We start from the raw sequence: 26,985 nt of genomic DNA on the forward strand, positions 1-26,985 counted from the left end.
AAAGGCAATTAGACAATATTATCCAAAATGATTCCGTTTCATGGTTGCTAAATTAGTGTTGATCAACATTTAACAATTGGCATACTTTTGTTTGTAATTTAGCCGTTGAAATACAGGTGCTAACCCAACATGTTAGAATTGCCAGTGAAGAAAAGTAAAGTTACCTTCAGGTTTTAGAAACCTCTCTTGCCAATCCTAAGAACTGCTTCAATTTTAGAAAAAGAAACTCTTCTGATTATCTTTGACGCATTATAAAGGATTAGGAAAAAGATAAAAAGCAGCTTACGGCCATACCTCTCTGGTTCCGCCCGATCTCGTCTGATCTCGGAAGCTAAGCAGAGCAGGGCCTGGTTAGTACCTGGATGGAAGACCGCCTGGGAATCCCAGGTGCCGTAAGCTTTTTCACTTCTCTCTCTGAAAGCCGCCCAGCGCCGTAGCTTGTACACCTACACAATTGTAAAAAGTTTATCACATTGTAGAAGAGATGCAATAGGAAGAAGATGAAAGGTGGCTTACGTCCATACCATCATCAGGCCATTTGAGGTGGCGGGGACTGCAATGGCCATCCACCGATTGGCTGGGACTCCTGGGCGGGTCTTCTCTAGTCCATCCAATTTTCGCCATAGGATGTCACAGCCTTCTTTGCATACCCTTATTTAACCCACACAAAGATGCCAACGGCAGGCGTGACATAATTTTTTGACGCATTATAAAGGATTAGGAAAAAGATAAAAAGCAGCTTACGGCCATACCTCTCTGGTTCCGCCCGATCTCGTCTGATCTCGGATGCTAAGCAGAGCAGGGCCTGGTTAGTACCTGGATGGAAGACCGCCTGGGAATCCCAGGTGCCGTAAGCTTTTTCACTTCTCTCACCGAAAGCCGCCGAGCGCCGCAGATTGTACACCTACAAATTACAAAAAGTATATCACATTGTTGAAGAGATGCATGTTTAGTGTTGTTTTAACGTTGGATATGAAAGGAAATTAGACAATATTATCCAAAATGATTCCGTTTCATGATTGCTAAATTAGTGTTGGTCAACATTTACCATTGGCATACTGTTGTTTGTAATTTAGCCGTTGAAATACAGGTGCTAACCCAACATGTTAGAATTGCCAGTGAAGAAAAGTAAAGTTACCTTCAGGCTTTAGGAACCTCTCTTGCCAATGCTAAGAACTGCTTCAATTTTAGAAAAAGAAACTTCTGATTATCTTTGACACGTTTTAAAGGATTAGGAAAAAGATGAAAAGCAGCTTACGTCCATACCTCTCTGGTTCCGCCCGATCTCGTCTGATCTCGGAAGCTAAGCAGAGCAGGGCCTGGTTAGTACCTGGATGGAAGACCGCCTGGGAATCCCAGGTGCCGTAAGCTTTTTCACTTCTCTCTCTGAAAGCCGCCCAGCGCCGTAGATTGTACACCTACACAATTGTAAAAAAAAATTCACATTGTAGAAGAGATGCAATAGGAAGAAGATGAAAGGTGGCTTACGTCCATACCATCGTCAGGCCATTTGAGGTGGCGGGGACTGCAATGGCCATTCACCGATTGGCTGGGACTCCTGGGCGGGTCTTCTCTAGTCCATCCAATTTTCGGCATGGGATGTCACAGCCTTCTTTGCATACCCTTATTTAACCCACACAAAGATGCCAACGGCAGGCGTGTCATAATTCATTGACGCATTATAAAGGATTAGGAAAAAGATAAAAAGCAGCTTACGGCCATACCTCTCTGGTTCCGCCCGATCTCGTCTGATCTCGGAAGCTAAGCAGAGCAGGGCCTGGTTAGTACCTGGATGGAAGACCGCCTGGGAATCCCAGGTGCCGTAAGCTTTTTCACTTCTCTCACCGAAAGCCGCCGAGCGCCGCAGATTGTACACCTACAAATTACAAAAAGTATATCACATTGTTGAAGAGATGCATGTTTAGTGTTGTTTTAACGTTGGATATGAAAGGCAATTAGACAATATTATCCAAAATGATTCCGTTTCATGGTTGCTAAATTAGTGTTGATCAACATTTAACAATTGGCATACTTTTGTTTGTAATTTAGCCGTTGAAATACAGGTGCTAACCCAACATGTTAGAATTGCCAGTGAAGAAAAGTAAAGTTACCTTCAGGTTTTAGAAACCTCTCTTGCCAATCCTAAGAACTGCTTCAATTTTAGAAAAAGAAACTCTTCTGATTATCTTTGACGCATTATAAAGGATTAGGAAAAAGATAAAAAGCAGCTTACGGCCATACCTCTCTGGTTCCGCCCGATCTCGTCTGATCTCGGAAGCTAAGCAGAGCAGGGCCTGGTTAGTACCTGGATGGAAGACCGCCTGGGAATCCCAGGTGCCGTAAGCTTTTTCACTTCTCTCTCTGAAAGCCGCCCAGCGCCGTAGCTTGTACACCTACACAATTGTAAAAAGTTTATCACATTGTAGAAGAGATGCAATAGGAAGAAGATGAAAGGTGGCTTACGTCCATACCATCATCAGGCCATTTGAGGTGGCGGGGACTGCAATGGCCATCCACCGATTGGCTGGGACTCCTGGGCGGGTCTTCTCTAGTCCATCCAATTTTCGCCATAGGATGTCACAGCCTTCTTTGCATACCCTTATTTAACCCACACAAAGATGCCAACGGCAGGCGTGACATAATTTTTTGACGCATTATAAAGGATTAGGAAAAAGATAAAAAGCAGCTTACGGCCATACCTCTCTGGTTCCGCCCGATCTCGTCTGATCTCGGATGCTAAGCAGAGCAGGGCCTGGTTAGTACCTGGATGGAAGACCGCCTGGGAATCCCAGGTGCCGTAAGCTTTTTCACTTCTCTCACCGAAAGCCGCCGAGCGCCGCAGATTGTACACCTACAAATTACAAAAAGTATATCACATTGTTGAAGAGATGCATGTTTAGTGTTGTTTTAACGTTGGATATGAAAGGAAATTAGACAATATTATCCAAAATGATTCCGTTTCATGATTGCTAAATTAGTGTTGATCAACATTTTACGATTGGCATACTATTGTTTGTAATTTAGCCGTTGAAATACAGGTGCTAACCAAACATGTTAGATTTACCAGTGAAGAAAAGTAAAGTTCCCTTCAGGTTTTAGGAACCTCTCTTGCCAATGCTAAGAACTGCTTCAATTTTAGAAAAAGAAACTTCTGATTATCTTTGACACGTTTTAAAGGATTAGGAAAAAGATAAAAAGCAGCTTACAGCCATACCTCTCTGGTTCCGCCCGATCTCGTCTGATCTCGGAAGCTAAGCAGAGCGGGGCCTGGTTAGTACCTGGATGGAAGACCGCCTGGGAATCCCAGGTGCCGTAAGCTTTTTCACTTCTCTCACCGAAAGCCGCCGAGCGCCGCAGATTGTACACCTACAAATTACAAAAAGTATATCACATTGTTGAAGAGATGCATGTTTAGTGTTGTTTTAACGTTGGATATGAAAGGCAATTAGACAATATTATCCAAAATGATTCCGTTTCATGGTTGCTAAATTAGTGTTGATCAACATTTAACAATTGGCATACTTTTGTTTGTAATTTAGCCGTTGAAATACAGGTGCTAACCCAACATGTTAGAATTGCCAGTGAAGAAAAGTAAAGTTACCTTCAGGCTTTAGGAACCTCTCTTGCCAATGCTAAGAACTGCTTCAATTTTAGAAAAAGAAACTTCTGATTATCTTTGACACGTTTTAAAGGATTAGGAAAAAGATGAAAAGCAGCTTACGTCCATACCTCTCTGGTTCCGCCCGATCTCGTCTGTTCTCGGAAGCTAAGCAGAGCAGGGCCTGGTTAGTACCTGGATGGAAGACCGCCTGGGAATCCCAGGTGCCGTAAGCTTTTTCACTTCTCTCTCTGAAAGCCGCCCAGCGCCGTAGCTTGTACACCTACACAATTGTAAAAAGTTTATCACATTGTAGAAGAGATGCAATAGGAAGAAGATGAAAGGTGGCTTACGTCCATACCATCATCAGGCCATTTGAGGTGGCGGGGACTGCAATGGCCATCCACCGATTGGCTGGGACTCCTGGGCGGGTCTTCTCTAGTCCATCCAATTTTCGCCATAGGATGTCACAGCCTTCTTTGCATACCCTTATTTAACCCACACAAAGATGCCAACGGCAGGCGTGACATAATTTTTTGACGCATTATAAAGGATTAGGAAAAAGATAAAAAGCAGCTTACGGCCATACCTCTCTGGTTCCGCCCGATCTCGTCTGATCTCGGATGCTAAGCAGAGCAGGGCCTGGTTAGTACCTGGATGGAAGACCGCCTGGGAATCCCAGGTGCCGTAAGCTTTTTCACTTCTCTCACCGAAAGCCGCCGAGCGCCGCAGATTGTACACCTACAAATTACAAAAAGTATATCACATTGTTGAAGAGATGCATGTTTAGTGTTGTTTTAACGTTGGATATGAAAGGAAATTAGACAATATTATCCAAAATGATTCCGTTTCATGATTGCTAAATTAGTGTTGGTCAACATTTACGATTGGCATACTGTTGTTTGTAATTTAGCCGTTGAAATACAGGTGCTAACCCAACATGTTAGAATTGCCAGTGAAGAAAAGTAAAGTTACCTTCAGGCTTTAGGAACCTCTCTTGCCAATGCTAAGAACTGCTTCAATTTTAGAAAAAGAAACTTCTGATTATCTTTGACACGTTTTAAAGGATTAGGAAAAAGATGAAAAGCAGCTTACGTCCATACCTCTCTGGTTCCGCCCGATCTCGTCTGTTCTCGGAAGCTAAGCAGAGCAGGGCCTGGTTAGTACCTGGATGGAAGACCGCCTGGGAATCCCAGGTGCCGTAAGCTTTTTCACTTCTCTCTCCGAAAGCCGCCGAGCGCCGCAGATTGTACACCTGTTTTAACGTTGGATATGAAAGGAAATTAGACAATATTATCCAAAATGATTCCGTTTCATGATTGCTAAATTAGTGTTGGTCAACATTTACGATTGGCATACTGTTGTTTGTAATTTAGCCGTTGAAATACAGGTGCTAACCCAACATGTTAGAATTGCCAGTGAAGAAAAGTAAAGTTACCTTCAGGCTTTAGGAACCTCTCTTGCCAATGCTAAGAACTGCTTCAATTTTAGAAAAAGAAACTTCTGATTATCTTTGACACGTTTTAAAGGATTAGGAAAAAGATGAAAAGCAGCTTACGTCCATACCTCTCTGGTTCCGCCCGATCTCGTCTGTTCTCGGAAGCTAAGCAGAGCAGGGCCTGGTTAGTACCTGGATGGAAGACCGCCTGGGAATCCCAGGTGCCGTAAGCTTTTTCACTTCTCTCTCCGAAAGCCGCCGAGCGCCGCAGATTGTACACCTGTTTTAACGTTGGATATGAAAGGAAATTAGACAATATTATCCAAAATGATTCCGTTTCATGATTGCTAAATTAGTGTTGGTCAACATTTACGATTGGCATACTGTTGTTTGTAATTTAGCCGTTGAAATACAGGTGCTAACCCAACATGTTAGAATTGCCAGTGAAGAAAAGTAAAGTTACCTTCAGGCTTTAGGAATCTCTCTTGCCAATGCTAAGAACTGCTTCAATTTTAGAAAAAGAAACTTCTGATTATCTTTGACACGTTTTAAAGGATTAGGAAAAAGATGAAAAGCAGCTTACGGCCATACCTCTCTGGTTCCGCCCGATCTCGTCTGATCTCGGAAGCTAAGCAGAGCAGGGCCTGGTTAGTACCTGGATGGAAGACCGCCTGGGAATCCCAGGTGCCGTAAGCTTTTTAACTTCTCTCTCTGAAAGCCGCCCAGCGCCGTAGATTGTACACCTACACAATTGTAAAAAAAAATTCACATTGTAGAAGAGATGCAATAGGAAGAAGATGAAAGGTGGCTTACGTCCATACCATCGTCAGGCCATTTGAGGTGGCGGGGACTGCAATGGCCATTCACCGATTGGCTGGGACTCCTGGGCGGGTCTTCTCTAGTCCATCCAATTTTCGGCATGGGATGTCACAGCCTTCTTTGCATACCCTTATTTAACCCACACAAAGATGCCAACGGCTGGCGTGTCATAATTCATTGACGCATTATAAAGGATTAGGAAAAAGATAAAAAGCAGCTTACGGCCATACCTCTCTGGTTCCGCCCGATCTCGTCTGATCTCGGAAGCTAAGCAGAGCGGGGCCTGGTTAGTACCTGGATGGAAGACCGCCTGGGAATCCCAGGTGCCGTAAGCTTTTTCACTTCTCTCACCGAAAGCCGCCGAGCGCCGCAGATTGTACACCTACAAATTACAAAAAGTATATCACATTGTTGAAGAGATGCATGTTTAGTGTTGTTTTAACGTTGGATATGAAAGGCAATTAGACAATATTATCCAAAATGATTCCGTTTCATGGTTGCTAAATTAGTGTTGATCAACATTTAACAATTGGCATACTTTTGTTTGTAATTTAGCCGTTGAAATACAGGTGCTAACCCAACATGTTAGAATTGCCAGTGAAGAAAAGTAAAGTTACCTTCAGGCTTTAGGAACCTCTCTTGCCAATGCTAAGAACTGCTTCAATTTTAGAAAAAGAAACTTCTGATTATCTTTGACACGTTTTAAAGGATTAGGAAAAAGATGAAAAGCAGCTTACGTCCATACCTCTCTGGTTCCGCCCGATCTCGTCTGTTCTCGGAAGCTAAGCAGAGCAGGGCCTGGTTAGTACCTGGATGGAAGACCGCCTGGGAATCCCAGGTGCCGTAAGCTTTTTCACTTCTCTCTCTGAAAGCCGCCCAGCGCCGTAGCTTGTACACCTACACAATTGTAAAAAGTTTATCACATTGTAGAAGAGATGCAATAGGAAGAAGATGAAAGGTGGCTTACGTCCATACCATCATCAGGCCATTTGAGGTGGCGGGGACTGCAATGGCCATCCACCGATTGGCTGGGACTCCTGGGCGGGTCTTCTCTAGTCCATCCAATTTTCGCCATAGGATGTCACAGCCTTCTTTGCATACCCTTATTTAACCCACACAAAGATGCCAACGGCAGGCGTGACATAATTTTTTGACGCATTATAAAGGATTAGGAAAAAGATAAAAAGCAGCTTACGGCCATACCTCTCTGGTTCCGCCCGATCTCGTCTGATCTCGGATGCTAAGCAGAGCAGGGCCTGGTTAGTACCTGGATGGAAGACCGCCTGGGAATCCCAGGTGCCGTAAGCTTTTTCACTTCTCTCACCGAAAGCCGCCGAGCGCCGCAGATTGTACACCTACAAATTACAAAAAGTATATCACATTGTTGAAGAGATGCATGTTTAGTGTTGTTTTAACGTTGGATATGAAAGGAAATTAGACAATATTATCCAAAATGATTCCGTTTCATGATTGCTAAATTAGTGTTGATCAACATTTTACGATTGGCATACTATTGTTTGTAATTTAGCCGTTGAAATACAGGTGCTAACCAAACATGTTAGATTTACCAGTGAAGAAAAGTAAAGTTCCCTTCAGGTTTTAGGAACCTCTCTTGCCAATGCTAAGAACTGCTTCAATTTTAGAAAAAGAAACTTCTGATTATCTTTGACACGTTTTAAAGGATTAGGAAAAAGATAAAAAGCAGCTTACAGCCATACCTCTCTGGTTCCGCCCGATCTCGTCTGATCTCGGAAGCTAAGCAGAGCAGGGCCTGGTTAGTACCTGGATGGAAGACCGCCTGGGAATCCCAGGTGCCGTAAGCTTTTTCACTTCTCTCACCGAAAGCCGCCGAGCGCCGCAGATTGTACACCTGTTTTAACGTTGGATATGAAAGGAAATTAGACAATATTATCCAAAATGATTCCGTTTCATGATTGCTAAATTAGTGTTGGTCAACATTTACGATTGGCATACTGTTGTTTGTAATTTAGCCGTTGAAATACAGGTGCTAACCCAACATGTTAGAATTGCCAGTGAAGAAAAGTAAAGTTACCTTCAGGCTTTAGGAACCTCTCTTGCCAATGCTAAGAACTGCTTCAATTTTAGAAAAAGAAACTTCTGATTATCTTTGACACGTTTTAAAGGATTAGGAAAAAGATGAAAAGCAGCTTACGTCCATACCTCTCTGGTTCCGCCCGATCTCGTCTGTTCTCGGAAGCTAAGCAGAGCAGGGCCTGGTTAGTACCTGGATGGAAGACCGCCTGGGAATCCCAGGTGCCGTAAGCTTTTTCACTTCTCTCTCCGAAAGCCGCCGAGCGCCGCAGATTGTACACCTGTTTTAACGTTGGATATGAAAGGAAATTAGACAATATTATCCAAAATGATTCCGTTTCATGATTGCTAAATTAGTGTTGGTCAACATTTACGATTGGCATACTGTTGTTTGTAATTTAGCCGTTGAAATACAGGTGCTAACCCAACATGTTAGAATTGCCAGTGAAGAAAAGTAAAGTTACCTTCAGGCTTTAGGAACCTCTCTTGCCAATGCTAAGAACTGCTTCAATTTTAGAAAAAGAAACTTCTGATTATCTTTGACACGTTTTAAAGGATTAGGAAAAAGATGAAAAGCAGCTTACGTCCATACCTCTCTGGTTCCGCCCGATCTCGTCTGTTCTCGGAAGCTAAGCAGAGCAGGGCCTGGTTAGTACCTGGATGGAAGACCGCCTGGGAATCCCAGGTGCCGTAAGCTTTTTCACTTCTCTCTCCGAAAGCCGCCGAGCGCCGCAGATTGTACACCTGTTTTAACGTTGGATATGAAAGGAAATTAGACAATATTATCCAAAATGATTCCGTTTCATGATTGCTAAATTAGTGTTGGTCAACATTTACGATTGGCATACTGTTGTTTGTAATTTAGCCGTTGAAATACAGGTGCTAACCCAACATGTTAGAATTGCCAGTGAAGAAAAGTAAAGTTACCTTCAGGCTTTAGGAATCTCTCTTGCCAATGCTAAGAACTGCTTCAATTTTAGAAAAAGAAACTTCTGATTATCTTTGACACGTTTTAAAGGATTAGGAAAAAGATGAAAAGCAGCTTACGGCCATACCTCTCTGGTTCCGCCCGATCTCGTCTGATCTCGGAAGCTAAGCAGAGCAGGGCCTGGTTAGTACCTGGATGGAAGACCGCCTGGGAATCCCAGGTGCCGTAAGCTTTTTAACTTCTCTCTCTGAAAGCCGCCCAGCGCCGTAGATTGTACACCTACACAATTGTAAAAAAAAATTCACATTGTAGAAGAGATGCAATAGGAAGAAGATGAAAGGTGGCTTACGTCCATACCATCGTCAGGCCATTTGAGGTGGCGGGGACTGCAATGGCCATTCACCGATTGGCTGGGACTCCTGGGCGGGTCTTCTCTAGTCCATCCAATTTTCGGCATGGGATGTCACAGCCTTCTTTGCATACCCTTATTTAACCCACACAAAGATGCCAACGGCTGGCGTGTCATAATTCATTGACGCATTATAAAGGATTAGGAAAAAGATAAAAAGCAGCTTACGGCCATACCTCTCTGGTTCCGCCCGATCTCGTCTGATCTCGGAAGCTAAGCAGAGCAGGGCCTGGTTAGTACCTGGATGGAAGACCGCCTGGGAATCCCAGGTGCCGTAAGCTTTTTCACTTCTCTCTGAAAGCTGCAGAGCGCCGCAGATTGTACACCTACAAATTACAAAAAGTATATCACATTGTTGAAGAGATGCATGTTTAGTGTTGTTTTAACGTTGGATATGAAAGGCAATTAGACAATATTATCCAAAATGATTCCGTTTCATGGTTGCTAAATTAGTGTTGATCAACATTTAACAATTGGCATACTTTTGTTTGTAATTTAGCCGTTGAAATACAGGTGCTAACCCAACATGTTAGAATTGCCAGTGAAGAAAAGTAAAGTTACCTTCAGGTTTTAGAAACCTCTCTTGCCAATCCTAAGAACTGCTTCAATTTTAGAAAAAGAAACTCTTCTGATTATCTTTGACGCATTATAAAGGATTAGGAAAAAGATAAAAAGCAGCTTACGGCCATACCTCTCTGGTTCCGCCCGATCTCGTCTGATCTCGCAAGCTAAGCAGAGCAGGGCCTGGTTAGTACCTGGATGGAAGACCGCCTGGGAATCCCAGGTGCCGTAAGCTTTTTCACTTCTCTCTCCGAAAGCCGCCGAGCGCCGCAGATTGTACACCTGTTTTAACGTTGGATATGAAAGGAAATTAGACAATATTATCCAAAATGATTCCGTTTCATGATTGCTAAATTAGTGTTGGTCAACATTTACGATTGGCATACTGTTGTTTGTAATTTAGCCGTTGAAATACAGGTGCTAACCCAACATGTTAGAATTGCCAGTGAAGAAAAGTAAAGTTACCTTCAGGCTTTAGGAACCTCTCTTGCCAATGCTAAGAACTGCTTCAATTTTAGAAAAAGAAACTTCTGATTATCTTTGACACGTTTTAAAGGATTAGGAAAAAGATGAAAAGCAGCTTACGGCCATACCTCTCTGGTTCCGCCTGATCTCGTCTGATCTCGGAAGCTAAGCAGAGCAGGGCCTGGTTAGTACCTGGATGGAAGACCGCCTGGGAATCCCGGGTGCCGTAAGCTTTTTAACTTCTCTCTCTGAAAGCCGCCCAGCGCCGTAGATTGTACACCTACACAATTGTAAAAAAAAATTCACATTGTAGAAGAGATGCAATAGGAAGAAGATGAAAGGTGGCTTACGTCCATACCATCGTCAGGCCATTTGAGGTGGCGGGGACTGCAATGGCCATTCACCGATTGGCTGGGACTCCTGGGCGGGTCTTCTCTAGTCCATCCAATTTTCGGCATGGGATGTCACAGCCTTCTTTGCATACCCTTATTTAACCCACACAAAGATGCCAACGGCTGGCGTGTCATAATTCATTGACGCATTATAAAGGATTAGGAAAAAGATAAAAAGCAGCTTACGGCCATACCTCTCTGGTTCCGCCTGATCTCGTCTGATCTCGGAAGCTAAGCAGAGCAGGGCCTGGTTAGTACCTGGATGGAAGACCGCCTGGGAATCCCAGGTGCCGTAAGCTTTTTCACTTCTCTCTCCGAAAGCCGCCCACCGCCGCAGATTGTACACCTTCACAATTGTAAAAAGTATTTCACATTGTAGAAGAGATGCAATAGGAAGAAGATGAAAGGTGGCTTACGTCCATACCATCGTCAGGCCATTTGAGGTGGCGGGGACTGCAATGGCCATCCACCGATTGGCTGGGACTCCTGGGCGGGTCTTCTCTAGTCCATCCAATTTTCGCCATAGGATGTCACAGCCTTCTTTGCATACCCTTATTTAACCCACACAAAGATGCCAACGGCAGGCGTGACATAATTTTTTGACGCATTATAAAGGATTAGGAAAAAGATAAAAAGCAGCTTACGGCCATACCTCTCTGGTTCCGCCCGATCTCGTCTGATCTCGGAAGCTAAGCAGAGCAGGGCCTGGTTAGTACCTGGATGGAAGACCGCCTGGGAATCCCAGGTGCCGTAAGCTTTTTCACTTCTCTCTCCGAAAGCCGCCCACCGCCGCAGATTGTACACCTTCACAATTGTAAAAAGTATTTCACATTGTAGAAGAGATGCAATAGGAAGAAGATGAAAGGTGGCTTACGTCCATACCATCGTCAGGCCATTTGAGGTGGCGGGGACTGCAATGGCCATCCACCGATTGGCTGGGACTCCTGGGCGGGTCTTCTCTAGTCCATCCAATTTTCGCCATAGGATGTCACAGCCTTCTTTGCATACCCTTATTTAACCCACACAAAGATGCCAACGGCAGGCGTGACATAATTTTTTGACGCATTATAAAGGATTAGGAAAAAGATAAAAAGCAGCTTACGGCCATACCTCTCTGGTTCCGCCCGATCTCGTCTGATCTCGGAAGCTAAGCAGAGCAGGGCCTGGTTAGTACCTGGATGGAAGACCGCCTGGGAATCCCAGGTGCCGTAAGCTTTTTCACTTCTCTCTCTGAAAGCCGCCCAGCGCCGTAGCTTGTACACCTACACAATTGTAAAAAGTTTATCACATTGTAGAAGAGATGCAATAGGAAGAAGATGAAAGGTGGCTTACGTCCATACCATCGTCAGGCCATTTGAGGTGGCGGGGACTGCAATGGCCATTCACCGATTGGCTGGGACTCCTGGGCGGGTCTTCTCTAGTCCATCCAATTTTCGGCATGGGATGTCACAGCCTTCTTTGCATACCCTTATTTAACCCACACAAAGATGCCAACGGCAGGCGTGTCATAATTCATTGACGCATTATAAAGGATTAGGAAAAAGATAAAAAGCAGCTTACGGCCATACCTCTCTGGTTCCGCCCGATCTCGTCTGATCTCGGAAGCTAAGCAGAGCAGGGCCTGGTTAGTACCTGGATGGAAGACCGCCTGGGAACACCTACAAATTACAAAAAGTATATCACATTGTTGAAGAGATGCATGTTTAGTGTTGTTTTAACGTTGGATATGAAAGGAAATTAGACAATATTATCCAAAATGATTCCGTTTCATGATTGCTAAATTGGTGTTGATCAACATTTTACGATTGGCATACTATTGTTTGTAATTTAGCCGTTGAAATACAGGTGCTAACCAAACATGTTAGATTTACCAGTGAAGAAAAGTAAAGTTACCTTCAGGTTTTAGGAACCTCTCTTGCCAATGCTAAGAACTGCTTCAATTTTAGAAAAAGAAACTTCTGATTATCTTTGACACGTTTTAAAGGATTAGGAAAAAGATAAAAAGCAGCTTACAGCCATACCTCTCTGGTTCCGCCCGATCTCGTCTGATCTCGGAAGCTAAGCAGAGCGGGGCCTGGTTAGTACCTGGATGGAAGACCGCCTGGGAATCCCAGGTGCCGTAAGCTTTTTCACTTCTCTCACCGAAAGCCGCCGAGCGCCGCAGATTGTACACCTACAAATTACAAAAAGTATATCACATTGTTGAAGAGATGCATGTTTAGTGTTGTTTTAACGTTGGATATGAAAGGCAATTAGACAATATTATCCAAAATGATTCCGTTTCATGGTTGCTAAATTAGTGTTGATCAACATTTAACAATTGGCATACTTTTGTTTGTAATTTAGCCGTTGAAATACAGGTGCTAACCCAACATGTTAGAATTGCCAGTGAAGAAAAGTAAAGTTACCTTCAGGTTTTAGAAACCTCTCTTGCCAATCCTAAGAACTGCTTCAATTTTAGAAAAAGAAACTCTTCTGATTATCTTTGACGCATTATAAAGGATTAGGAAAAAGATAAAAAGCAGCTTACGGCCATACCTCTCTGGTTCCGCCCGATCTCGTCTGATCTCGGAAGCTAAGCAGAGCAGGGCCTGGTTAGTACCTGGATGGAAGACCGCCTGGGAATCCCAGGTGCCGTAAGCTTTTTCACTTCTCTCTCTGAAAGCCGCCCAGCGCCGTAGCTTGTACACCTACACAATTGTAAAAAGTTTATCACATTGTAGAAGAGATGCAATAGGAAGAAGATGAAAGGTGGCTTACGTCCATACCATCGTCAGGCCATTTGAGGTGGCGGGGACTGCAATGGCCATTCACCGATTGGCTGGGACTCCTGGGCGGGTCTTCTCTAGTCCATCCAATTTTCGGCATGGGATGTCACAGCCTTCTTTGCATACCCTTATTTAACCCACACAAAGATGCCAACGGCAGGCGTGTCATAATTCATTGACGCATTATAAAGGATTAGGAAAAAGATAAAAAGCAGCTTACGGCCATACCTCTCTGGTTCCGCCCGATCTCGTCTGATCTCGGAAGCTAAGCAGAGCAGGGCCTGGTTAGTACCTGGATGGAAGACCGCCTGGGAATCCCAGGTGCCGTAAGCTTTTTCACTTCTCTCTCCGAAAGCCGCCGAGCGCCGCAGATTGTACACCTGTTTTAACGTTGGATATGAAAGGAAATTAGACAATATTATCCAAAATGATTCCGTTTCATGATTGCTAAATTAGTGTTGGTCAACATTTACGATTGGCATACTGTTGTTTGTAATTTAGCCGTTGAAATACAGGTGCTAACCCAACATGTTAGAATTGCCAGTGAAGAAAAGTAAAGTTACCTTCAGGCTTTAGGAACCTCTCTTGCCAATGCTAAGAACTGCTTCAATTTTAGAAAAAGAAACTTCTGATTATCTTTGACACGTTTTAAAGGATTAGGAAAAAGATGAAAAGCAGCTTACGTCCATACCTCTCTGGTTCCGCCCGATCTCGTCTGTTCTCGGAAGCTAAGCAGAGCAGGGCCTGGTTAGTACCTGGATGGAAGACCGCCTGGGAATCCCAGGTGCCGTAAGCTTTTTCACTTCTCTCTCTGAAAGCCGCCCAGCGCCGTAAATTGTACACCTACACAATTGTAAAAAAAAATTCACATTGTAGAAGAGATGCAATAGGAAGAAGATGAAAGGTGGCTTACGTCCGTACCATCGTCAGGCCATTTGAGGTGGCGGGGACTGCAATGGCCATTCACCGATTGGCTGGGACCCCTGGGCGGGTCTTCTCTAGTCCATCCAATTTTCGGCATGGGATGTCACAGCCTTCTTTGCATACCCTTATTTAACCCACACAAAGATGCCAACGGCAGGCGTGTCATAATTCATTGACGCATTATAAAGGATTAGGAAAAAGATAAAAAGCAGCTTACGGCCATACCTCTCTGGTTCCGCCCGATCTCGTCTGATCTCGGAAGCTAAGCAGAGCAGGGCCTGGTTAGTACCTGGATGGAAGACCGCCTGGGAATCTCAGGTGCCGTAAGCTTTTTCACTTCTCTCTCCGAAAGCCGCCGAGCGCCGCAGATTGTACACCTGTTTTAACGTTGGATATGAAAGGAAATTAGACAATATTATCCAAAATGATTCCGTTTCATGATTGCTAAATTAGTGTTGATCAACATTTAACAATTGGCATACTTTTGTTTGTAATTTAGCCGTTGAAATACAGGTGCTAACCAAACATGTTAGATTTACCAGTGAAGAAAAGTAAAGTTCCCTTTAGGTTTTAGGAACCTCTCTTGCCAATGCTAAGAACTGCTTCAATTTTAGAAAAAGAAACTTCTGATTATCTTTGACACGTTTTAAAGGATTAGGAAAAAGATGAAAAGCAGCTTACGGCCATACCTCTCTGGTTCCGCCCGATCTCGTCTGATCTCGGAAGCTAAGCAGAGCAGGGCCTGGTTAGTACCTGGATGGAAGACCGCCTGGGAATCCCAGGTGCCGTAAGCTTTTTAACTTCTCTCTCTGAAAGCCGCCCAGCGCCGTAGATTGTACACCTACACAATTGTAAAAAAAAATTCACATTGTAGAAGAGATGCAATAGGAAGAAGATGAAAGGTGGCTTACGTCCATACCATCGTCAGGCCATTTGAGGTGGCGGGGACTGCAATGGCCATTCACCGATTGGCTGGGACTCCTGGGCGGGTCTTCTCTAGTCCATCCAATTTTCGGCATGGGATGTCACAGCCTTCTTTGCATACCCTTATTTAACCCACACAAAGATGCCAACGGCAGGCGTGTCATAATTCATTGACGCATTATAAAGGATTAGGAAAAAGATAAAAAGCAGCTTACGGCCATACCTCTCTGGTTCCGCCCGATCTCGTCTGATCTCGGAAGCTAAGCAGAGCAGGGCCTGGTTAGTACCTGGATGGAAGACCGCCTGGGAATCCCAGGTGCCGTAAGCTTTTTCACTTCTCTCTCCGAAAGCCGCCGAGCGCCGCAGATTGTACACCTGTTTTAACGTTGGATATGAAAGGAAATTAGACAATATTATCCAAAATGATTCCGTTTCATGATTGCTAAATTAGTGTTGGTCAACATTTACGATTGGCATACTGTTGTTTGTAATTTAGCCGTTGAAATACAGGTGCTAACCCAACATGTTAGAATTGCCAGTGAAGAAAAGTAAAGTTACCTTCAGGCTTTAGGAACCTCTCTTGCCAATGCTAAGAACTGCTTCAATTTTAGAAAAAGAAACTTCTGATTATCTTTGACACGTTTTAAAGGATTAGGAAAAAGATGAAAAGCAGCTTACGTCCATACCTCTCTGGTTCCGCCCGATCTCGTCTGATCTCGGAAGCTAAGCAGAGCAGGGCCTGGTTAGTACCTGGATGGAAGACCGCCTGGGAATCCCAGGTGCCGTAAGCTTTTTCACTTCTCTCTCTGAAAGCCGCCCAGCGCCGTAGATTGTACACCTACACAATTGTAAAAAAAAATTCACATTGTAGAAGAGATGCAATAGGAAGAAGATGAAAGGTGGCTTACGTCCATACCATCGTCAGGCCATTTGAGGTGGCGGGGACTGCAATGGCCATTCACCGATTTGCTGGGACTCCTGGGCGGGTCTTCTCTAGTCCATCCAATTTTCGGCATGGGATGTCACAGCCTTCTTTGCATACCCTTATTTAACCCACACAAAGATGCCAACGGCAGGCGTGTCATAATTCATTGACGCATTATAAAGGATTAGGAAAAAGATAAAAAGCAGCTTACGGCCATACCTCTCTGGTTCCGCCCGATCTCGTCTGATCTCGGAAGCTAAGCAGAGCAGGGCCTGGTTAGTACCTGGATGGAAGACCGCCTGGGAATCCCAGGTGCCGTAAGCTTTTTCACTTCTCTCTCCGAAAGCCGCCGAGCGCCGCAGATTGTACACCTGTTTTAACGTTGGATATGAAAGGAAATTAGACAATATTATCCAAAATGATTCCGTTTCATGATTGCTAAATTAGTGTTGGTCAACATTTACGATTGGCATACTGTTGTTTGTAATTTAGCCGTTGAAATACAGGTGCTAACCCAACATGTTAGAATTGCCAGTGAAGAAAAGTAAAGTTACCTTCAGGCTTTAGGAACCTCTCTTGCCAATGCTAAGAACTGCTTCAATTTTAGAAAAAGAAACTTCTGATTATCTTTGACACGTTTTAAAGGATTAGGAAAAAGATGAAAAGCAGCTTACGTCCATACCTCTCTGGTTCCGCCCGATCTCGTCTGTTCTCGGAAGCTAAGCAGAGCAGGGCCTGGTTAGTACCTGGATGGAAGACCGCCTGGGAACCCCAGGTGCCGTAAGCTTTTTCACTTCTCTCTCTGAAAGCCGCCCAGCGCCGTAGATTGTACACCTACACAATTGTAAAAAAAATTTCACATTGTAGAAGAGATGCAATAGGAAGAAGATGAAAGGTGGCTTACGTCCGTACCATCGTCAGGCCATTTGAGGTGGCGGGGACTGCAATGGCCATTCACCGATTGGCTGGGACTCCTGGGCGGGTCTTCTCTAGTCCATCCAATTTTCGGCTTGGGATGTCACAGCCTTCTTTGCATACCCTTATTTAACCCACACAAAGATGCCAACGGCTGGCGTGTCATAATTCATTGACGCATTATAAAGGATTAGGAAAAAGATAAAAAGCAGCTTACGGCCATACCTCTCTGGTTCCGCCCGATCTCGTCTGATCTCGGAAGCTAAGCAGAGCAGGGCCTGGTTAGTACCTGGATGGAAGACCGCCTGGGAATCCCAGGTGCCGTAAGCTTTTTCACTTCTCTCTCCGAAAGCCGCCGAGCGCCGCAGATTGTACACCTGTTTTAACGTTGGATATGAAAGGAAATTAGACAATATTATCCAAAATGATTCCGTTTCATGATTGCTAAATTAGTGTTGATCAACATTTACGATTGGCATACTGTTGTTTGTAATTTAGCCGTTGAAATACAGGTGCTAACCCAACATGTTAGAATTGCCAGTGAAGAAAAGTAAAGTTACCTTCAGGCTTTAGGAACCTCTCTTGCCAATGCTAAGAACTGCTTCAATTTTAGAAAAAGAAACTTCTGATTATCTTTGACACGTTTTAAAGGATTAAGAAAAAGATGAAAAGCAGCTTACGTCCATACCTCTCTGGTTCCGCCCGATCTCGTCTGATCTCGGAAGCTAAGCAGAGCAGGGCCTGGTTAGTACCTGGATGGAAGACCGCCTGGGAATCCCAGGTGCCGTAAGCTTTTTCACTTCTCTCTCTGAAAGCCGCCCAGCGCCGTAAATTGTACACCTACACAATTGTAAAAAAAAATTCACATTGTAGAAGAGATGCAATAGGAAGAAGATGAAAGGTGGCTTACGTCCGTACCATCGTCAGGCCATTTGAGGTGGCGGGGACTGCAATGGCCATTCACCGATTGGCTGGGACTCCTGGGCGGGTCTTCTCTAGTCCATCCAATTTTCGGCATGGGATGTCACAGCCTTCTTTGCATACCCTTATTTAACCCACACAAAGATGCCAACGGCAGGCGTGTCATAATTCATTGACGCATTATAAAGGATTAGGAAAAAGATAAAAAGCAGCTTACGGCCATACCTCTCTGGTTCCGTCTGATCTCGGAAGCTAAGCAGAGCAGGGCCTGGTTAGTACCTGGATGGAAGACCGCCTGGGAATCCCAGGTGCCGTAAGCTTTTTCACTTCTCTCTCCGAAAGCCGCCGAGCGCCGCAGATTGTACACCTGTTTTAACGTTGGATATGAAAGGAAATTAGACAATATTATCCAAAATGATTCCGTTTCATGATTGCTAAATTAGTGTTGGTCAACATTTACGATTGGCATACTGTTGTTTGTAATTTAGCCGTTGAAATACAGGTGCTAACCCAACATGTTAGAATTGCCAGTGAAGAAAAGTAAAGTTACCTTCAGGCTTTAGGAACCTCTCTTGCCAATGCTAAGAACTGCTTCAATTTTAGAAAAAGAAACTTCTGATTATCTTTGACACGTTTTAAAGGATTAGGAAAAAGATGAAAAGCAGCTTACGTCCATACCTCTCTGGTTCCGCCCGATCTCGTCTGATCTCGGAAGCTAAGCAGAGCAGGGCCTGGTTAGTACCTGGATGGAAGACCGCCTGGGAATCCCAGGTGCCGTAAGCTTTTTCACTTCTCTCTCTGAAAGCCGCCCAGCGCCGTAAATTGTACACCTACACAATTGTAAAAAAAAATTCACATTGTAGAAGAGATGCAATAGGAAGAAGATGAAAGGTGGCTTACGTCCGTACCATCGTCAGGCCATTTGAGGTGGCGGGGACTGCAATGGCCATTCACCGATTGGCTGGGACTCCTGGGCGGGTCTTCTCTAGTCCATCCAATTTTCGGCATGGGATGTCACAGCCTTCTTTGCATACCCTTATTTAACCCACACAAAGATGCCAACGGCTGGCGTGTCATAATTCATTGACGCATTATAAAGGATTAGGAAAAAGATAAAAAGCAGCTTACGGCCATACCTCTCTGGTTCCGCCCGATCTCGTCTGACCTCGGAAGCTAAGCAGAGCAGGGCCTGGTTAGTACCTGGATGGAAGACCGCCTGGGAATCCCAGGTGCCGTAAGCTTTTTCACTTCTCTCTCCGAAAGCCGCCGAGCGCCGCAGATTGTACACCTGTTTTAACGTTGGATATGAAAGGAAATTAGACAATATTATCCAAAATGATTCCGTTTCATGATTGCTAAATTAGTGTTGGTCAACATTTACGATTGGCATACTGTTGTTTGTAATTTAGCCGTTGAAATACAGGTGCTAACCCAACATGTTAGAATTGCCAGTGAAGAAAAGTAAAGTTACCTTCAGGCTTTAGGAACCTCTCTTGCCAATGCTAAGAACTGCTTCAATTTTAGAAAAAGAAACTTCTGATTATCTTTGACACGTTTTAAAGGATTAGGAAAAAGATGAAAAGCAGCTTACGGCCATACCTCTCTGGTTCCGCCCGATCTCGTCTGATCTCGGAAGCTAAGCAGAGCAGGGCCTGGTTAGTACCTGGATGGAAGACCGCCTGGGAATCCCAGGTGCCGTAAGCTTTTTAACTTCTCTCTCTGAAAGCCGCCCAGCGCCGTAGATTGTACACCTACACAATTGTAAAAAAAAATTCACATTGTAGAAGAGATGCAATAGGAAGAAGATGAAAGGTGGCTTACGTCCATACCATCGTCAGGCCATTTGAGGTGGCGGGGACTGCAATGGCCATTCACCGATTGGCTGGGACTCCTGGGCGGGTCTTCTCTAGTCCATCCAATTTTCGGCATGGGATGTCACAGCCTTCTTTGCATACCCTTATTTAACCCACACAAAGATGCCAACGGCTGGCGTGTCATAATTCATTGACGCATTATAAAGGATTAGGAAAAAGATAAAAAGCAGCTTACAGCCATACCTCTCTGGTTCCGCCCGATCTCGTCTGATCTCGGAAGCTAAGCAGAGCAGGGCCTGGTTAGTACCTGGATGGAAGACCGCCTGGGAATCCCAGGTGCCGTAAGCTTTTTCACTTCTCTCTGAAAGCTGCAGAGCGCCGCAGATTGTACACCTACAAATTACAAAAAGTATATCACATTGTTGAAGAGATGCATGTTTAGTGTTGTTTTAACGTTGGATATGAAAGGCAATTAGACAATATTATCCAAAATGATTCCGTTTCATGGTTGCTAAATTAGTGTTGATCAACATTTAACAATTGGCATACTTTTGTTTGTAATTTAGCCGTTGAAATACAGGTGCTAACCCAACATGTTAGAATTGCCAGTGAAGAAAAGTAAAGTTACCTTCAGGTTTTAGAAACCTCTCTTGCCAATCCTAAGAACTGCTTCAATTTTAGAAAAAGAAACTCTTCTGATTATCTTTGACGCATTATAAAGGATTAGGAAAAAGATAAAAAGCAGCTTACGGCCATACCTCTCTGGTTCCGCCCGATCTCGTCTGATCTCGGAAGCTAAGCAGAGCAGGGCCTGGTTAGTACCTGGATGGAAGACCGCCTGGGAATCCCAGGTGCCGTAAGCTTTTTCACTTCTCTCTCTGAAAGCCGCCCAGCGCCGTAGCTTGTACACCTACACAATTGTAAAAAGTTTATCACATTGTAGAAGAGATGCAATAGGAAGAAGATGAAAGGTGGCTTACGTCCATACCATCGTCAGGCCATTTGAGGTGGCGGGGACTGCAATGGCCATTCACCGATTGGCTGGGACTCCTGGGCGGGTCTTCTCTAGTCCATCCAATTTTCGGCATGGGATGTCACAGCCTTCTTTGCATACCCTTATTTAACCCACACAAAGATGCCAACGGCTGGCGTGTCATAATTCATTGACGCATTATAAAGGATTAGGAAAAAGATAAAAAGCAGCTTACGGCCATACCTCTCTGGTTCCGCCCGATCTCGTCTGATCTCGGAAGCTAAGCAGAGCAGGGCCTGGTTAGTACCTGGATGGAAGACTGCCTGGGAATCCCAGGTGCCGTAAGCTTTTTCACTTCTCTCTCCGAAAGCCGCCGAGCGCCGCAGATTGTACACCTGTTTTAACGTTGGATATGAAAGGAAATTAGACAATATTATCCAAAATGATTCCGTTTCATGATTGCTAAATTAGTGTTGATCAACATTTACGATTGGCATACTGTTGTTTGTAATTTAGCCGTTGAAATACAGGTGCTAACCCAACATGTTAGAATTGCCAGTGAAGAAAAGTAAAGTTACCTTCAGGCTTTAGGAACCTCTCTTGCCAATGCTAAGAACTGCTTCAATTTTAGAAAAAGAAACTTCTGATTATCTTTGACACGTTTTAAAGGATTAAGAAAAAGATGAAAAGCAGCTTACGTCCATACCTCTCTGGTTCCGCCCGATCTCGTCTGATCTCGGAAGCTAAGCAGAGCAGGGCCTGGTTAGTACCTGGATGGAAGACCGCCTGGGAATCCCAGGTGCCGTAAGCTTTTTCACTTCTCTCTCTGAAAGCCGCCCAGCGCCGTAAATTGTACACCTACACAATTGTAAAAAAAAATTCACATTGTAGAAGAGATGCAATAGGAAGAAGATGAAAGGTGGCTTACGTCCGTACCATCGTCAGGCCATTTGAGGTGGCGGGGACTGCAATGGCCATTCACCGATTGGCTGGGACTCCTGGGCGGGTCTTCTCTAGTCCATCCAATTTTCGGCATGGGATGTCACAGCCTTCTTTGCATACCCTTATTTAACCCACACAAAGATGCCAACGGCAGGCGTGTCATAATTCATTGACGCATTATAAAGGATTAGGAAAAAGATAAAAAGCAGCTTACGGCCATACCTCTCTGGTTCCGTCTGATCTCGGAAGCTAAGCAGAGCAGGGCCTGGTTAGTACCTGGATGGAAGACCGCCTGGGAATCCCAGGTGCCGTAAGCTTTTTCACTTCTCTCTCCGAAAGCCGCCGAGCGCCGCAGATTGTACACCTGTTTTAACGTTGGATATGAAAGGAAATTAGACAATATTATCCAAAATGATTCCGTTTCATGATTGCTAAATTAGTGTTGGTCAACATTTACGATTGGCATACTGTTGTTTGTAATTTAGCCGTTGAAATACAGGTGCTAACCCAACATGTTAGAATTGCCAGTGAAGAAAAGTAAAGTTACCTTCAGGCTTTAGGAACCTCTCTTGCCAATGCTAAGAACTGCTTCAATTTTAGAAAAAGAAACTTCTGATTATCTTTGACACGTTTTAAAGGATTAGGAAAAAGATGAAAAGCAGCTTACGTCCATACCTCTCTGGTTCCGCCCGATCTCGTCTGATCTCGGAACCTAAGCAGAGCAGGGCCTGGTTAGTACCTGGATGGAAGACCGCCTGGGAATCCCAGGTGCCGTAAGCTTTTTCACTTCTCTCTCTGAAAGCCGCCCAGCGCCGTAGATTGTACACCTACACAATTGTAAAAAAAATTTCACATTGTAGAAGAGATGCAATAGGAAGAAGATGAAAGGTGGCTTACGTCCATACCATCGTCAGGCCATTTGAGGTGGCGGGGACTGCAATGGCCATTCACCGATTGGCTGGGACTCCTGGGCGGGTCTTCTCTAGTCCATCCAATTTTCGGCATGGGATGTCACAGCCTTCTTTGCATACCCTTATTTAACCCACACAAAGATGCCAACGGCTGGCGTGTCATAATTCATTGACGCATTATAAAGGATTAGGAAAAAGATAAAAAGCAGCTTACGGCCATACCTCTCTGGTTCCGCCCGATCTCGTCTGATCTCGGAAGCTAAGCAGAGCAGGGCCTGGTTAGTACCTGGATGGAAGACCGCCTGGGAATCCCAGGTGCCGTAAGCTTTTTCACTTCTCTCTGAAAGCTGCAGAGCGCCGCAGATTGTACACCTACAAATTACAAAAAGTATATCACATTGTTGAAGAGATGCATGTTTAGTGTTGTTTTAACGTTGGATATGAAAGGCAATTAGACAATATTATCCAAAATGATTCCGTTTCATGGTTGCTAAATTAGTGTTGATCAACATTTAACAATTGGCATACTTTTGTTTGTAATTTAGCCGTTGAAATACAGGTGCTAACCCAACATGTTAGAATTGCCAGTGAAGAAAAGTAAAGTTACCTTCAGGTTTTAGAAACCTCTCTTGCCAATCCTAAGAACTGCTTCAATTTTAGAAAAAGAAACTCTTCTGATTATCTTTGACGCATTATAAAGGATTAGGAAAAAGATAAAAAGCAGCTTACGGCCATACCTCTCTGGTTCCGCCCGATCTCGTCTGATCTCGGAAGCTAAGCAGAGCAGGGCCTGGTTAGTACCTGGATGGAAGACCGCCTGGGAATCCCAGGTGCCGTAAGCTTTTTCACTTCTCTCTCCGAAAGCCGCCGAGCGCCGCAGATTGTACACCTGTTTTAACGTTGGATATGAAAGGAAATTAGACAATATTATCCAAAATGATTCCGTTTCATGATTGCTAAATTAGTGTTGGTCAACATTTACCATTGGCATACTGTTGTTTGTAATTTACCCGTTGAAATACAGGTGCTAACCCAACATGTTAGAATTGCCAGTGAAGAAAAGTAAAGTTACCTTCAGGCTTTAGGAACCTCTCTTGCCAATGCTAAGAACTGCTTCAATTTTAGAAAAAGAAACTTCTGATTATCTTTGACACGTTTTAAAGGATTAGGAAAAAGATGAAAAGCAGCTTACGTCCATACCTCTCTGGTTCCGCCCGATCTCGTCTGATCTCGGAAGCTAAGCAGAGCAGGGCCTGGTTAGTACCTGGATGGAAGACCGCCTGGGAATCCCAGGTGCCGTAAGCTTTTTCACTTCTCTCTCTGAAAGCCGCCCAGCGCCGTAGATTGTACACCTACACAATTGTAAAAAAAAATTCACATTGTAGAAGAGATGCAATAGGAAGAAGATGAAAGGTGGCTTACGTCCATACCATCGTCAGGCCATTTGAGGTGGCGGGGACTGCAATGGCCATTCACCGATTGGCTGGGACTCCTGGGCGGGTCTTCTCTAGTCCATCCAATTTTCGGCATGGGATGTCACAGCCTTCTTTGCATACCCTTATTTAACCCACACAAAGATGCCAACGGCAGGCGTGTCATAATTCATTGACGCATTATAAAGGATTAGGAAAAAGATAAAAAGCAGCTTACGGCCATACCTCTCTGGTTCCGCCCGATCTCGTCTGATCTCGGAAGCTAAGCAGAGCAGGGCCTGGTTAGTACCTGGATGGAAGACCGCCTGGGAATCCCAGGTGCCGTAAGCTTTTTCACTTCTCTCACCGAAAGCCGCCGAGCGCCGCAGATTGTACACCTACAAATTACAAAAAGTATATCACATTGTTGAAGAGATGCATGTTTAGTGTTGTTTTAACGTTGGATATGAAAGGCAATTAGACAATATTATCCAAAATGATTCCGTTTCATGGTTGCTAAATTAGTGTTGATCAACATTTAACAATTGGCATACTTTTGTTTGTAATTTAGCCGTTGAAATACAGGTGCTAACCCAACATGTTAGAATTGCCAGTGAAGAAAAGTAAAGTTACCTTCAGGTTTTAGAAACCTCTCTTGCCAATCCTAAGAACTGCTTCAATTTTAGAAAAAGAAACTCTTCTGATTATCTTTGACGCATTATAAAGGATTAGGAAAAAGATAAAAAGCAGCTTACGGCCATACCTCTCTGGTTCCGCCCGATCTCGTCTGATCTCGGAAGCTAAGCAGAGCAGGGCCTGGTTAGTACCTGGATGGAAGACCGCCTGGGAATCCCAGGTGCCGTAAGCTTTTTCACTTCTCTCTCTGAAAGCCGCCCAGCGCCGTAGCTTGTACACCTACACAATTGTAAAAAGTTTATCACATTGTAGAAGAGATGCAATAGGAAGAAGATGAAAGGTGGCTTACGTCCATACCATCATCAGGCCATTTGAGGTGGCGGGGACTGCAATGGCCATCCACCGATTGGCTGGGACTCCTGGGCGGGTCTTCTCTAGTCCATCCAATTTTCGCCATAGGATGTCACAGCCTTCTTTGCATACCCTTATTTAACCCACACAAAGATGCCAACGGCAGGCGTGACATAATTTTTTGACGCATTATAAAGGATTAGGAAAAAGATAAAAAGCAGCTTACGGCCATACCTCTCTGGTTCCGCCCGATCTCGTCTGATCTCGGATGCTAAGCAGAGCAGGGCCTGGTTAGTACCTGGATGGAAGACCGCCTGGGAATCCCAGGTGCCGTAAGCTTTTTCACTTCTCTCACCGAAAGCCGCCGAGCGCCGCAGATTGTACACCTACAAATTACAAAAAGTATATCACATTGTTGAAGAGATGCATGTTTAGTGTTGTTTTAACGTTGGATATGAAAGGAAATTAGACAATATTATCCAAAATGATTCCGTTTCATGATTGCTAAATTAGTGTTGATCAACATTTTACGATTGGCATACTATTGTTTGTAATTTAGCCGTTGAAATACAGGTGCTAACCAAACATGTTAGATTTACCAGTGAAGAAAAGTAAAGTTCCCTTCAGGTTTTAGGAACCTCTCTTGCCAATGCTAAGAACTGCTTCAATTTTAGAAAAAGAAACTTCTGATTATCTTTGACACGTTTTAAAGGATTAGGAAAAAGATAAAAAGCAGCTTACAGCCATACCTCTCTGGTTCCGCCCGATCTCGTCTGATCTCGGAAGCTAAGCAGAGCGGGGCCTGGTTAGTACCTGGATGGAAGACCGCCTGGGAATCCCAGGTGCCGTAAGCTTTTTCACTTCTCTCACCGAAAGCCGCCGAGCGCCGCAGATTGTACACCTACAAATTACAAAAAGTATATCACATTGTTGAAGAGATGCATGTTTAGTGTTGTTTTAACGTTGGATATGAAAGGCAATTAGACAATATTATCCAAAATGATTCCGTTTCATGGTTGCTAAATTAGTGTTGATCAACATTTAACAATTGGCATACTTTTGTTTGTAATTTAGCCGTTGAAATACAGGTGCTAACCCAACATGTTAGAATTGCCAGTGAAGAAAAGTAAAGTTACCTTCAGGCTTTAGGAACCTCTCTTGCCAATGCTAAGAACTGCTTCAATTTTAGAAAAAGAAACTTCTGATTATCTTTGACACGTTTTAAAGGATTAGGAAAAAGATGAAAAGCAGCTTACGTCCATACCTCTCTGGTTCCGCCCGATCTCGTCTGTTCTCGGAAGCTAAGCAGAGCAGGGCCTGGTTAGTACCTGGATGGAAGACCGCCTGGGAATCCCAGGTGCCGTAAGCTTTTTCACTTCTCTCTCCGAAAGCCGCCGAGCGCCGCAGATTGTACACCTGTTTTAACGTTGGATATGAAAGGAAATTAGACAATATTATCCAAAATGATTCCGTTTCATGATTGCTAAATTAGTGTTGGTCAACATTTACGATTGGCATACTGTTGTTTGTAATTTAGCCGTTGAAATACAGGTGCTAACCCAACATGTTAGAATTGCCAGTGAAGAAAAGTAAAGTTACCTTCAGGCTTTAGGAACCTCTCTTGCCAATGCTAAGAACTGCTTCAATTTTAGAAAAAGAAACTTCTGATTATCTTTGACACGTTTTAAAGGATTAGGAAAAAGATGAAAAGCAGCTTACGTCCATACCTCTCTGGTTCCGCCCGATCTCGTCTGTTCTCGGAAGCTAAGCAGAGCAGGGCCTGGTTAGTACCTGGATGGAAGACCGCCTGGGAATCCCAGGTGCCGTAAGCTTTTTCACTTCTCTCTCCGAAAGCCGCCGAGCGCCGCAGATTGTACACCTGTTTTAACGTTGGATATGAAAGGAAA

The 26,985-nt window shown here is 44.2% G+C and overlaps 54 non-coding genes and 2 pseudogenes across 54 annotated transcripts; all 56 read left to right on the forward strand.

The window, feature by feature from the left end:
- Positions 1-280: 280 nt before the first annotated feature.
- Positions 281-399, forward strand: LOC134122730 (5S ribosomal RNA). Its single transcript, XR_009954247.1, has one exon. It is a non-coding gene; the product is annotated as a 5S ribosomal RNA (ribosomal RNA).
- A 339-nt stretch (positions 400-738) lies between these two features.
- On the forward strand, positions 739-857 carry LOC134121571 (5S ribosomal RNA). The gene has a single exon (XR_009953112.1). It is a non-coding gene; the product is annotated as a 5S ribosomal RNA (ribosomal RNA).
- A 395-nt stretch (positions 858-1,252) lies between these two features.
- Positions 1,253-1,371, forward strand: LOC134121699 (5S ribosomal RNA). Its single transcript, XR_009953240.1, has one exon. It is a non-coding gene; the product is annotated as a 5S ribosomal RNA (ribosomal RNA).
- A 339-nt stretch (positions 1,372-1,710) lies between these two features.
- Positions 1,711-1,829, forward strand: LOC134122731 (5S ribosomal RNA). Its single transcript, XR_009954248.1, has one exon. It is a non-coding gene; the product is annotated as a 5S ribosomal RNA (ribosomal RNA).
- A 398-nt stretch (positions 1,830-2,227) lies between these two features.
- On the forward strand, positions 2,228-2,346 carry LOC134122732 (5S ribosomal RNA). Its single transcript, XR_009954249.1, has one exon. It is a non-coding gene; the product is annotated as a 5S ribosomal RNA (ribosomal RNA).
- A 339-nt stretch (positions 2,347-2,685) lies between these two features.
- On the forward strand, positions 2,686-2,804 carry LOC134121572 (5S ribosomal RNA). The gene has a single exon (XR_009953113.1). It is a non-coding gene; the product is annotated as a 5S ribosomal RNA (ribosomal RNA).
- Positions 2,805-3,200: 396 nt separating this feature from the next.
- LOC134122017 (5S ribosomal RNA) lies at positions 3,201-3,319 on the forward strand. Its single transcript, XR_009953558.1, has one exon. It is a non-coding gene; the product is annotated as a 5S ribosomal RNA (ribosomal RNA).
- A 396-nt stretch (positions 3,320-3,715) lies between these two features.
- LOC134122176 (5S ribosomal RNA) lies at positions 3,716-3,834 on the forward strand. Its single transcript, XR_009953717.1, has one exon. It is a non-coding gene; the product is annotated as a 5S ribosomal RNA (ribosomal RNA).
- A 339-nt stretch (positions 3,835-4,173) lies between these two features.
- Positions 4,174-4,292, forward strand: LOC134121573 (5S ribosomal RNA). The gene has a single exon (XR_009953114.1). It is a non-coding gene; the product is annotated as a 5S ribosomal RNA (ribosomal RNA).
- A 395-nt stretch (positions 4,293-4,687) lies between these two features.
- On the forward strand, positions 4,688-4,806 carry LOC134122177 (5S ribosomal RNA). Its single transcript, XR_009953718.1, has one exon. It is a non-coding gene; the product is annotated as a 5S ribosomal RNA (ribosomal RNA).
- Positions 4,807-5,150: 344 nt separating this feature from the next.
- LOC134122178 (5S ribosomal RNA) lies at positions 5,151-5,269 on the forward strand. Its single transcript, XR_009953719.1, has one exon. It is a non-coding gene; the product is annotated as a 5S ribosomal RNA (ribosomal RNA).
- Positions 5,270-5,613: 344 nt separating this feature from the next.
- Positions 5,614-5,732, forward strand: LOC134122733 (5S ribosomal RNA). The gene has a single exon (XR_009954250.1). It is a non-coding gene; the product is annotated as a 5S ribosomal RNA (ribosomal RNA).
- Positions 5,733-6,071: 339 nt separating this feature from the next.
- On the forward strand, positions 6,072-6,190 carry LOC134121460 (5S ribosomal RNA). Its single transcript, XR_009953001.1, has one exon. It is a non-coding gene; the product is annotated as a 5S ribosomal RNA (ribosomal RNA).
- Positions 6,191-6,586: 396 nt separating this feature from the next.
- On the forward strand, positions 6,587-6,705 carry LOC134122180 (5S ribosomal RNA). The gene has a single exon (XR_009953721.1). It is a non-coding gene; the product is annotated as a 5S ribosomal RNA (ribosomal RNA).
- Positions 6,706-7,044: 339 nt separating this feature from the next.
- Positions 7,045-7,163, forward strand: LOC134121574 (5S ribosomal RNA). The gene has a single exon (XR_009953115.1). It is a non-coding gene; the product is annotated as a 5S ribosomal RNA (ribosomal RNA).
- Positions 7,164-7,559: 396 nt separating this feature from the next.
- On the forward strand, positions 7,560-7,678 carry LOC134121872 (5S ribosomal RNA). Its single transcript, XR_009953413.1, has one exon. It is a non-coding gene; the product is annotated as a 5S ribosomal RNA (ribosomal RNA).
- Positions 7,679-8,022: 344 nt separating this feature from the next.
- On the forward strand, positions 8,023-8,141 carry LOC134122181 (5S ribosomal RNA). Its single transcript, XR_009953722.1, has one exon. It is a non-coding gene; the product is annotated as a 5S ribosomal RNA (ribosomal RNA).
- A 344-nt stretch (positions 8,142-8,485) lies between these two features.
- On the forward strand, positions 8,486-8,604 carry LOC134122182 (5S ribosomal RNA). Its single transcript, XR_009953723.1, has one exon. It is a non-coding gene; the product is annotated as a 5S ribosomal RNA (ribosomal RNA).
- A 344-nt stretch (positions 8,605-8,948) lies between these two features.
- On the forward strand, positions 8,949-9,067 carry LOC134122734 (5S ribosomal RNA). Its single transcript, XR_009954251.1, has one exon. It is a non-coding gene; the product is annotated as a 5S ribosomal RNA (ribosomal RNA).
- A 339-nt stretch (positions 9,068-9,406) lies between these two features.
- Positions 9,407-9,525, forward strand: LOC134122735 (5S ribosomal RNA). The gene has a single exon (XR_009954252.1). It is a non-coding gene; the product is annotated as a 5S ribosomal RNA (ribosomal RNA).
- Positions 9,526-9,921: 396 nt separating this feature from the next.
- On the forward strand, positions 9,922-10,040 carry LOC134121940 (5S ribosomal RNA). Its single transcript, XR_009953481.1, has one exon. It is a non-coding gene; the product is annotated as a 5S ribosomal RNA (ribosomal RNA).
- A 344-nt stretch (positions 10,041-10,384) lies between these two features.
- Positions 10,385-10,503, forward strand: LOC134121585 (5S ribosomal RNA). Its single transcript, XR_009953126.1, has one exon. It is a non-coding gene; the product is annotated as a 5S ribosomal RNA (ribosomal RNA).
- Positions 10,504-10,842: 339 nt separating this feature from the next.
- Positions 10,843-10,961, forward strand: LOC134121517 (5S ribosomal RNA). The gene has a single exon (XR_009953058.1). It is a non-coding gene; the product is annotated as a 5S ribosomal RNA (ribosomal RNA).
- Positions 10,962-11,300: 339 nt separating this feature from the next.
- Positions 11,301-11,419, forward strand: LOC134122736 (5S ribosomal RNA). Its single transcript, XR_009954253.1, has one exon. It is a non-coding gene; the product is annotated as a 5S ribosomal RNA (ribosomal RNA).
- A 339-nt stretch (positions 11,420-11,758) lies between these two features.
- On the forward strand, positions 11,759-11,877 carry LOC134122738 (5S ribosomal RNA). The gene has a single exon (XR_009954255.1). It is a non-coding gene; the product is annotated as a 5S ribosomal RNA (ribosomal RNA).
- Positions 11,878-12,669: 792 nt separating this feature from the next.
- On the forward strand, positions 12,670-12,788 carry LOC134122018 (5S ribosomal RNA). Its single transcript, XR_009953559.1, has one exon. It is a non-coding gene; the product is annotated as a 5S ribosomal RNA (ribosomal RNA).
- A 398-nt stretch (positions 12,789-13,186) lies between these two features.
- On the forward strand, positions 13,187-13,305 carry LOC134122739 (5S ribosomal RNA). Its single transcript, XR_009954256.1, has one exon. It is a non-coding gene; the product is annotated as a 5S ribosomal RNA (ribosomal RNA).
- Positions 13,306-13,644: 339 nt separating this feature from the next.
- LOC134122740 (5S ribosomal RNA) lies at positions 13,645-13,763 on the forward strand. Its single transcript, XR_009954257.1, has one exon. It is a non-coding gene; the product is annotated as a 5S ribosomal RNA (ribosomal RNA).
- Positions 13,764-14,107: 344 nt separating this feature from the next.
- Positions 14,108-14,226, forward strand: LOC134122183 (5S ribosomal RNA). Its single transcript, XR_009953724.1, has one exon. It is a non-coding gene; the product is annotated as a 5S ribosomal RNA (ribosomal RNA).
- A 339-nt stretch (positions 14,227-14,565) lies between these two features.
- On the forward strand, positions 14,566-14,684 carry LOC134121476 (5S ribosomal RNA). The gene has a single exon (XR_009953017.1). It is a non-coding gene; the product is annotated as a 5S ribosomal RNA (ribosomal RNA).
- A 345-nt stretch (positions 14,685-15,029) lies between these two features.
- On the forward strand, positions 15,030-15,148 carry LOC134122741 (5S ribosomal RNA). The gene has a single exon (XR_009954258.1). It is a non-coding gene; the product is annotated as a 5S ribosomal RNA (ribosomal RNA).
- A 339-nt stretch (positions 15,149-15,487) lies between these two features.
- Positions 15,488-15,606, forward strand: LOC134122743 (5S ribosomal RNA). The gene has a single exon (XR_009954259.1). It is a non-coding gene; the product is annotated as a 5S ribosomal RNA (ribosomal RNA).
- Positions 15,607-15,950: 344 nt separating this feature from the next.
- On the forward strand, positions 15,951-16,069 carry LOC134121700 (5S ribosomal RNA). Its single transcript, XR_009953241.1, has one exon. It is a non-coding gene; the product is annotated as a 5S ribosomal RNA (ribosomal RNA).
- Positions 16,070-16,408: 339 nt separating this feature from the next.
- LOC134122744 (5S ribosomal RNA) lies at positions 16,409-16,527 on the forward strand. Its single transcript, XR_009954260.1, has one exon. It is a non-coding gene; the product is annotated as a 5S ribosomal RNA (ribosomal RNA).
- Positions 16,528-16,871: 344 nt separating this feature from the next.
- Positions 16,872-16,990, forward strand: LOC134122305 (5S ribosomal RNA). The gene has a single exon (XR_009953845.1). It is a non-coding gene; the product is annotated as a 5S ribosomal RNA (ribosomal RNA).
- Positions 16,991-17,329: 339 nt separating this feature from the next.
- LOC134122745 (5S ribosomal RNA) lies at positions 17,330-17,448 on the forward strand. The gene has a single exon (XR_009954261.1). It is a non-coding gene; the product is annotated as a 5S ribosomal RNA (ribosomal RNA).
- A 344-nt stretch (positions 17,449-17,792) lies between these two features.
- LOC134121702 (5S ribosomal RNA) lies at positions 17,793-17,911 on the forward strand. The gene has a single exon (XR_009953243.1). It is a non-coding gene; the product is annotated as a 5S ribosomal RNA (ribosomal RNA).
- Positions 17,912-18,250: 339 nt separating this feature from the next.
- Positions 18,251-18,359, forward strand: LOC134122426 (5S ribosomal RNA; annotated as a pseudogene).
- A 344-nt stretch (positions 18,360-18,703) lies between these two features.
- On the forward strand, positions 18,704-18,822 carry LOC134121703 (5S ribosomal RNA). Its single transcript, XR_009953244.1, has one exon. It is a non-coding gene; the product is annotated as a 5S ribosomal RNA (ribosomal RNA).
- Positions 18,823-19,161: 339 nt separating this feature from the next.
- On the forward strand, positions 19,162-19,280 carry LOC134121456 (5S ribosomal RNA). The gene has a single exon (XR_009952997.1). It is a non-coding gene; the product is annotated as a 5S ribosomal RNA (ribosomal RNA).
- Positions 19,281-19,624: 344 nt separating this feature from the next.
- On the forward strand, positions 19,625-19,743 carry LOC134122746 (5S ribosomal RNA). The gene has a single exon (XR_009954262.1). It is a non-coding gene; the product is annotated as a 5S ribosomal RNA (ribosomal RNA).
- A 339-nt stretch (positions 19,744-20,082) lies between these two features.
- On the forward strand, positions 20,083-20,201 carry LOC134121873 (5S ribosomal RNA). The gene has a single exon (XR_009953414.1). It is a non-coding gene; the product is annotated as a 5S ribosomal RNA (ribosomal RNA).
- A 396-nt stretch (positions 20,202-20,597) lies between these two features.
- On the forward strand, positions 20,598-20,716 carry LOC134122747 (5S ribosomal RNA). Its single transcript, XR_009954263.1, has one exon. It is a non-coding gene; the product is annotated as a 5S ribosomal RNA (ribosomal RNA).
- A 339-nt stretch (positions 20,717-21,055) lies between these two features.
- On the forward strand, positions 21,056-21,174 carry LOC134121538 (5S ribosomal RNA). Its single transcript, XR_009953079.1, has one exon. It is a non-coding gene; the product is annotated as a 5S ribosomal RNA (ribosomal RNA).
- A 344-nt stretch (positions 21,175-21,518) lies between these two features.
- On the forward strand, positions 21,519-21,637 carry LOC134121704 (5S ribosomal RNA). The gene has a single exon (XR_009953245.1). It is a non-coding gene; the product is annotated as a 5S ribosomal RNA (ribosomal RNA).
- A 339-nt stretch (positions 21,638-21,976) lies between these two features.
- LOC134122427 (5S ribosomal RNA) lies at positions 21,977-22,085 on the forward strand (annotated as a pseudogene).
- A 344-nt stretch (positions 22,086-22,429) lies between these two features.
- LOC134122363 (5S ribosomal RNA) lies at positions 22,430-22,548 on the forward strand. The gene has a single exon (XR_009953903.1). It is a non-coding gene; the product is annotated as a 5S ribosomal RNA (ribosomal RNA).
- Positions 22,549-22,887: 339 nt separating this feature from the next.
- LOC134122748 (5S ribosomal RNA) lies at positions 22,888-23,006 on the forward strand. Its single transcript, XR_009954264.1, has one exon. It is a non-coding gene; the product is annotated as a 5S ribosomal RNA (ribosomal RNA).
- A 396-nt stretch (positions 23,007-23,402) lies between these two features.
- LOC134122750 (5S ribosomal RNA) lies at positions 23,403-23,521 on the forward strand. Its single transcript, XR_009954266.1, has one exon. It is a non-coding gene; the product is annotated as a 5S ribosomal RNA (ribosomal RNA).
- Positions 23,522-23,865: 344 nt separating this feature from the next.
- Positions 23,866-23,984, forward strand: LOC134121705 (5S ribosomal RNA). Its single transcript, XR_009953246.1, has one exon. It is a non-coding gene; the product is annotated as a 5S ribosomal RNA (ribosomal RNA).
- A 339-nt stretch (positions 23,985-24,323) lies between these two features.
- Positions 24,324-24,442, forward strand: LOC134122751 (5S ribosomal RNA). The gene has a single exon (XR_009954267.1). It is a non-coding gene; the product is annotated as a 5S ribosomal RNA (ribosomal RNA).
- Positions 24,443-24,840: 398 nt separating this feature from the next.
- On the forward strand, positions 24,841-24,959 carry LOC134122752 (5S ribosomal RNA). The gene has a single exon (XR_009954268.1). It is a non-coding gene; the product is annotated as a 5S ribosomal RNA (ribosomal RNA).
- Positions 24,960-25,298: 339 nt separating this feature from the next.
- Positions 25,299-25,417, forward strand: LOC134121575 (5S ribosomal RNA). Its single transcript, XR_009953116.1, has one exon. It is a non-coding gene; the product is annotated as a 5S ribosomal RNA (ribosomal RNA).
- A 396-nt stretch (positions 25,418-25,813) lies between these two features.
- LOC134122019 (5S ribosomal RNA) lies at positions 25,814-25,932 on the forward strand. The gene has a single exon (XR_009953560.1). It is a non-coding gene; the product is annotated as a 5S ribosomal RNA (ribosomal RNA).
- Positions 25,933-26,328: 396 nt separating this feature from the next.
- Positions 26,329-26,447, forward strand: LOC134122184 (5S ribosomal RNA). Its single transcript, XR_009953725.1, has one exon. It is a non-coding gene; the product is annotated as a 5S ribosomal RNA (ribosomal RNA).
- A 344-nt stretch (positions 26,448-26,791) lies between these two features.
- LOC134122185 (5S ribosomal RNA) lies at positions 26,792-26,910 on the forward strand. The gene has a single exon (XR_009953726.1). It is a non-coding gene; the product is annotated as a 5S ribosomal RNA (ribosomal RNA).
- The last annotated feature ends 75 nt before the right edge of the window (positions 26,911-26,985 follow it).

This window comes from Pungitius pungitius, unplaced genomic scaffold (assembly GCF_949316345.1).
Source record: "Pungitius pungitius unplaced genomic scaffold, fPunPun2.1 scaffold_28, whole genome shotgun sequence".
Classification (NCBI taxonomy): Eukaryota; Metazoa; Chordata; class Actinopteri; order Perciformes; family Gasterosteidae; genus Pungitius; species Pungitius pungitius.